Genomic DNA, 7,678 nt, shown 5'->3' on the forward strand with positions numbered 1-7,678 from the left:
GAAGAATGTGCTGCAGGTTCGTGGTGTAGGAAACCTGTAGGAAACAAAGAAAATGAATGTGATATAATACAAGCTAAAAATTGCAACATATCTGTTCCTTCTTTATTTATATAAATATCCATTTTTCATAGAAGAAGCAAAGTTTCCTGAGATTTCTTTACAAACTTCCTAGGTGTTGCATAGCAGGTGTTACATAACCTAAGTGTAGCGTTTCTTAAACTCGCAGCATTTCACATTTTCTGTTACTCTAGGACCCTTCAACTTTTCCATAGTTAACAATCAACGTACGAGCGTCTATTAATTTTGTCGCGTGTTAACGTCGCGTTATTCTCGCCGCAAGGAAAGCATGTTGCTCTATTTACGATGTTTCTCAGATCAGCTGTTCCATGTTAGGTTAGGTTACCCTACAGCGACTCACCAAAGTGTTCCAGCGCCCTTTAAAATAGAATAACCGCTCGAAAATTCGACCAAACGACTTGATTCCTCTTACAACTTCCAAGGTCTACTTCACCAGACGACGTGTAAACGAAATTCGGGAAAAATCGCAATCAGAGTGCGAATAAAGTAACAGAGGCCGCTCCTCGCAACTCTTCTTCCCGAGCCTCGAACGAAACTGCAAAGAAAAGAAGATTTTGTAAATTCAGGTCGCTTGCACGTAATATGCAGCGTTTTATTCGTCCTTCCTCTATTTCAGCCTGCGCTTTTTTCACCTTCCACCTTTCGAGCAAGACGCACGCGTGCACGATCGTTGAACCAGAAGAAAAAGGACTCACGATGGATGATGGTAGCGAGCGAAAGGCAGGAAAGAGAGCAACGATAGGAGAGAGGAGAATCGAAGTGAGAGTGGAGCGGTGAATCAGAGGGGAGCTAGAGAAAGGAGAGCTAGAGAAAGGAGAGAAAGAAGAGAACGGAGCGAGCCAAGAGCAGAGGCAGCGAAGGAGAGACGGAGAGAAGGTCAGAGAGGCGACACAACGCGTGTGGTCCACCCTCTGTTGGACGACGAGCAGGTCGAGACCAGGACGACGACAGCATCTTATCCGAGACCTCCGGATCGATCGATCAATGGCGAGATCGATGCCTTCTCGGGCCAGACCGATCGAGTACTTACTTACGTGGCACGCTCGGCCGCACAAGTATTTTTCACCCTGCAGGCGGCGACGACCACGAACGACCACGTGCATCGTTCAGTCTCGACAAACCATATCGTACGCGATATTGGAATTGGTCTGCTGGAAAAATGCCTTTTTTCTCTCACTTTTTCTTCATTCGGGTTTTTGCCCACGAGAATTTCGGATGACTGTGCACCGTGTAGGTTGCACATCGTTTAAGCTACGAGAGTGAGAGAGGCAATGGTGCGGTAAAAGTGAAACTAAGGTCGTTGCTGCACGACCAAGTTTCTCGGTACCGTTGGAAATTATGTGCCGTCGTGTTATTTGCAAAGAAGCATGCCAATACCATCCAATGACAAAATCCGCAATCACTTAGTTGCCAAGCCAATACGTAGTTTGTAAACTGAAGATTCCTTGTAAACGACACTGTAAATGGAAAAATTGAAAAATCTTATTTTTTTTTATAGGGACACACCGTGGTACAGAATTTAAGAGAAATTTTGCATTTGTAAATAATTACTAATTTTACTGTATAACAGAATGTTTTTTCATTATTATTATTTAATTTGTACTTTACAATTTGTCCAGCTGGACATTTGGTAAATGTAAGAGAATGCAAGTGCCATATGCGATACACATGTTGCAACACACGCACGCTGAATATCACCAATTTTATAACAATTCTTACTCGCCACATTATAAACTATATTTTTGTAATAAAGATAAAAAGAACATATGGGAAAAAGTGTATCTTTTGTTTTTGTACATGTCGCGTTGGGACAAACAGGATTGTTGCTTGCAGTGTCTGTAAATTTGAACCAATGGCACATTCGGTTTTCTGTATTTTCAACTTTTTGTTTGTTCATAATTGCAATATATCAATGCAAAAAGTAGAACATTTTCTGACGCATCAACAAATAAAATTTCGAAAATCTATCAGAAAACTTGACGTTTTTGGTGATACTTACAGCGTTGTCTACATGATACACTGTAATTAAATTATCATTTAATTTTTACCTGATCGTTGTTGAATGGATTTATCATTTAACGTCGTTAAATGTGAAAGTAGAAACATCATTGAACAAGCTTTCTTAAACTTTTCCCTTTTGGATGAAAGCAACATACATTTGCATATTCCAAACCATTTCACTTTTCTTCCAAACATTTTCCTGTATCCTGTGAGCAGCCCGTAGAACGAGTGGAAAATCGTGGAATCTGAAAGAATCGAAGAGTTAACCACCTGTTGCGACCTGTTTGAAAAAACACTCCACTAACCTCCAAATCGGACAAATTGTGAATGTAAACAACTAAATCAAAAAAAAAACTAACCTCACTAAAGAAATAAAACTCGAAGATGGTATCCTGCTGGGAGTAACCATCCACATGTTATTTATCAATTAAGAAAAATGTACCAAATGTTCAGCTGGGCAAACTGTAAAATACAAATAAAAAATAAAAAAAACCTGTTTGAAAATCGTGTACCTAAAATGTATCGCATTGTTCACGTTACATACAATTCCTCTTATTTGTCCCTTTCATTTCGTCTTGGCCTTCAAATATTCCTGACGTCTTAAAGCTTACGAATGTATTTTACTTTTCACTTAAATTGTTATTTAAATAGCAAACTGTAACATGACGAGTTGGTAAGTACTGGCGTTTTTTCGTGACGAGTATACTCGTCGAAAAAGCAGCCTACTGGTTAACGAACAGATTCATAGCGAAAAGGAACGAGGGCCAATATCGCGGTTGAAAAATCACGCAAGAACCGAGGCCGGTGAACGCGGTGCCGGTTATAATACCAAGACGCAGCCGGTCACCTAATGCTAATGCAACTACCATTAGCAAGTAGTGAATCGAATGTAAAGTCGGACGTAAGGTGGGACCACACAGGTCGACGGTAGAGGGTTATACGGGGCCAGCAGATGCAGTGCCCCATAAACAGCGGGGCGGGACCACCCAACGCGCCTCTTCCTTCGTTTCGTTCCTTCGTCTGTTTCCTTAATAACCACGATAGCCGGCCGGTTGCAGCGCGAGAAACGCGTATATAGCTTAGCCACGTGACAGTCCGCGAAAGTGAACGCGTAACGCGCGCGAACCCTCGCCAGGATCACCGTATCTACGCCAATTATCGTAATTTAATGGAACAACGATAACAATTACCGGGAGAAGGGATCGTTTGGTGAACGAGAACGCGTAAATTAAGCCTTCGTGTAGCGTACATTGTGCAGTCTAATGATCTCGAGTCAGTTTTTTTCCGAGCGGAGAGCCGATCGAGAGAAGACTGAAATCTTATCTACAAAATTCCACTTTGTAGCGATGTCTTTTCTTTTCTTTTTTTGGGACGATTAAATGGACGAAGTTTTGTGTGGCGAGCAGTTTGCTTCTTTGAAAGCGTATCTCTGCGTGTAGTTTTATTGCTGAAAATTACTGAAGTTGGCAAAAACTATAACATTAATTCCCTATAACACTTCGTACAAAGCTGACGAATTGCACCGGTGTCGCATCGAGCTCGATTTTCTTATTGGGTTGGCACCACTTAGTTTCTAACCTAATAATGTCGATCGCGGTATCACTTGTTGCCCATGTTCACGCGCGAAACAGGGAAAGAAAGTGAGATTGCAAGGGTCGTAAAGTCATGCCTCATACTGCTTTATGGGGTTCGCGTGTTACCGACCCGTTTTGTTGAATTCCACCGGTCCTCGTCGGATTTCCTCGCTTCGCCTGCTTTCACGACGTTTGTCACGTTGCTGATCGTTGTTGGGATACGTACATAATGCATAATATACGAACGACCCGTGGCGAGGTTTATTCGATACCTTTGAATTCGCATAATCGCGAGTACCTTCGTTTCAATAATAAACAACTCTCATTAAATATGCTGAAACGTTTAAACAAGTTGTTACCAGTTAGACTGGAAAATCACCGATAAGATTTAAGATGCTGTTACAATAATTATATTCTTCTTATAAATTTGAAGATACAAAGAGATCGCAGCAGAGAAATATAAAAATTACATTTTGTTCTTACTCTGGTGGAACATCTAGACATTAAAATGTACTGGCTAATCAGCCACACATTTAACCTAGTTAGACAAATTTACCAAATGTCCTGCTGGACAAACTGTAAAGCAGAAATTAAAATAAAAAAAAAACATTTAACCTTCCTCTTGTACGGACAATAAATTAAAAATATATAAAAGCAGTAGATATAAAACAGCACTAAAAAGCTACATACGGAAGATGGAATAACTGCAAGCTTAGAACGCTTCATGGTGTATTAGGAACGAAGAAATTCGAAATTAAATGAAAATTCGACACTAAAGTTCCAGTAGTTTTTTTTTATTATTTAATTTGTACTTTACAATTTGTCCAGCTGGACATTCGGTAAAATTCCAGCAGTGTGGCATAAAAAAACTTGATTGTCACTACGCATGTGTACGAATATATATATGCGCATTGACAGTCCGCAATGGCATCTGAATGAAGATGATTATTCACAAATCCCTAGAATAATAATATGCCAAATGTCTTCGTAAACAGTAGAGAAGAAAGATTTTTGTTGATCGTTGGTCCACAATAGCCAACCTCTTCTTCGAATTGTTTACAAGTAGAGTTAACTTTTATGCGAAATCTACTGGTTTCTGTAATAATATGATAAGTCACATTTTCATCTTTTTTCTTTTTTTTTGCCAGAAGTAATCAATTGCAGTAGATTCAATTGTCCTATACTTGTAAAATATATTTACAAAATTTAGATATCCTATTTAGATATCCTAGATATTCTAACCTATTCGAGGAAATCAGCTTCTCGATACAACCGCCGAATGCTACTACGAATTAAATCAATGAACGATTACCTCGCTGATAAATTGGGATAAGCGTGCCGTTTGAAAATTCCACTCTTCTATCTTATCTGATCAGCAACGTCGAATAAACTCGTATCTGTTCGATGGAAACGTTAGAAAATCCATATCGCTCCACGGTTAAATTAACAGAGTGGAGCTGTTGCGCGACACAGCTACACAGACTACACAGACACAAGGGGACATAAATGGCTGTCGAAGAAACGTACTTTACGATTCCTCGGTTCTTCAGATAAAACGAACGATTTTGTGTATTCAGTTGTACCGTGTCACGCATTAATTATGGACGTGACTAAAACCACGTGTGGGAACATTCGAAGTTGGCTACCTGTCTTCAACCCAACACGTGTGCGCTTTCTCAAAGGCCAGCTTCCTATATTGCTGCGTCAGATTGACTCTCGAGAAGAGATAATGATAGCCAGAAGCTACTTTAACGGAGTAACGATGCTTGTTCGTCGGCCGTCTACCTATCGAATGCGGTGACAGCGTCGAGTACGATTTACATCGAAACGCATGGCCGCCGTTCGATGCTCTTTAATATCGTAAAATGGAATTGGAAATATGGAACATGCCGACGCAAAACGAGATGAGCAATAAGTTGGTAACATAGCGGTGAAGCTAGAAAAATTTACCGAATGTCCATATGTACAAATCCGAATGTAAAGTACAAATTAAATAATAAAAAAAAGAACAGCGGTGACCCTTAACCTATTTCACCTCACGGCATGAACAAATTAATTACTAAAATTACTAAAATTCGAAAAATAGATTGTATGTTTATATTTATCATACACGAATCTGTCTATAGTTTCCATTATTAGTTAGAGGACCAGGATCGCCAAATTTCACAATTTCGTATTCGTTTTAAATATTTAACGTTGGAACTTATTGTACGTCCATATATGGACTGTTATGTCTTTATTGTATTTTTAATACAATGTACCAGCTAATGTATCTTGAAAGATGAAAAACATACAGTAATTTTCCATTCATTATGCTCCCTAACTTTTGTCACTAAGTGCATATAGCTGTGCTGTTCTCCGCTGTAATACTAACTCCAATTCGATATTCCGCAATATGAAATACCTTTCTCGTAATAATAAAGAACGTAAGAAATGGTCAGGTAATAAAAGATCAAAGATGTACTCTTCCATCATTGAGAATTATTATTTCCACGAAACGTATCGATGAAACGTTCGCCTAGATTCTACTGTGTTTCAAATTTTTGTTAAAATATTACAGCAGCAACGTAATTATTGTTTCAGTTCCACCTTTGATATATGACCGTTTTCTTGGAATTCTAGTGCGAAAAATTTTTTTGCGACCTTTCAGACCGAAACTGCTTGTCCTTTTTCAGACTCCTCTTTTCAACCAGCTAGGTTCTATTAATGACCAACGCGGTCTTCTCGTACGACTTGTTTTTCGACTCTCCTCGTTACGAAAATTAAATTTCATCCTATTAATATTCGTTATACGACAGCGAAATTTTAATACCAATTCCATGATTATTTTACTAGAAGGAATGCTTAATTCGAATAGGTGAAATTACGCAAGTCAAGTCATCCGCTATTGTCGTATCTTACAGGCGAAAAATATTTTTCGTTTGAAAATTTAATGAAAAATTCCACGTTCATCGTTATTTCTTTCGTTCATCTAACTTCATGAAAATTAATCTGATCAATCAAATTCTCAATTTCTGTTAATGCGAGAGTCTACATAAAGTTAGATGAACGAAAGAAATAACGACGAATGTACATTTTTACGTGCATTGTTTGACCGCGTCTTTTAAGGTTAGTTGTCGTATCCTAACCTGTCGATCTTTATCCCACACAACGCCACTCTCATCCTTTAAAAAGCTACGAGCGAAACGTTTGATTCATCATCGGGTTCGATCGCTAACGGAATCGACGTATCTTCTTCGGGGCAGTTGCTCGACGAGACTTTATCTTTTTAGGCTTATGGATTAGACGCGTTCACGAAACATGATTTATGCCGGCTTAATAGTTTCACGGCGGTTCCCGGCATTCGGCCAGCCCATAATCCTTTTTATTACCTCAAAGACGTTTCACGGTGACGGGTCTATCTATGTGGAATTCAGGTATCGTGCATCTAAAAAAGCCAAAGCCGGCAATAAAGTGTCCCGAAGAGTTCATAAAAGTCGGCGCTTTCACTGAAAACGCGTTCTCCTGTCCATTGGACAGCCACCGCGGGGCCATTAACTTTAACCTACACGCGATCCACCATTGACTGTATCGTGAACGCAATTTCCAGTGTGTACACGACACCCTTTTTCTTCTTCTTCTTCTCTTCTACTTCTTCTTCTTCTTTCCTTTTTCTCTTTAAGTTCTTTGTTTCTAGTCACGCGCCTGTTATACACTCGTTCCTTTTTGTCTTCTCCCTCTCCTTCCCCCACCCCGCTCCACTAATTTTTTTTTCTCTTCCCTTCAGCTTTCCAACTTTTTCTTTTTTCTTTGCTCCCTTTGGAAATCTCGAATTTCTAGGAAAGCAGCAAAGGATTGTGAGTCCTAGGGAGATCCGACCACCCACGTGGAGACGGGGTCTTACACTTTACAGCCTGCTGGAGTGTCCGGATACGGGATATTTTTGGTAACTTTAAACCACAAAATGTAGCACAAGATTATGCAGCGTTCTCATTTTTCCTTTTCTCTCACTTGCGGGACAGAGAGAGAGAGAGAGAAAGAGAGAG

The 7,678-nt window shown here is 39.6% G+C and overlaps 1 long non-coding RNA gene across 1 annotated transcript; it reads right to left on the minus strand.

The window, feature by feature from the left end:
• Positions 1-1,398: 1,398 nt before the first annotated feature.
• On the minus strand, positions 1,399-7,454 carry LOC143303900 (uncharacterized). The gene is made up of 4 exons (XR_013060583.1): positions 4,966-7,454; positions 2,439-4,749; positions 2,127-2,324; positions 1,399-1,535 (listed from the first exon to the last, which is right to left on the minus strand). It is a non-coding gene; the product is annotated as an uncharacterized LOC143303900 (long non-coding RNA).
• Between the last annotated feature and the right edge of the window lie 224 nt (positions 7,455-7,678).

This window comes from Bombus vancouverensis, chromosome 17 (assembly GCF_051014615.1).
Source record: "Bombus vancouverensis nearcticus chromosome 17, iyBomVanc1_principal, whole genome shotgun sequence".
NCBI lineage: Eukaryota > Metazoa > Arthropoda > Insecta > Hymenoptera > Apidae > Bombus > Bombus vancouverensis.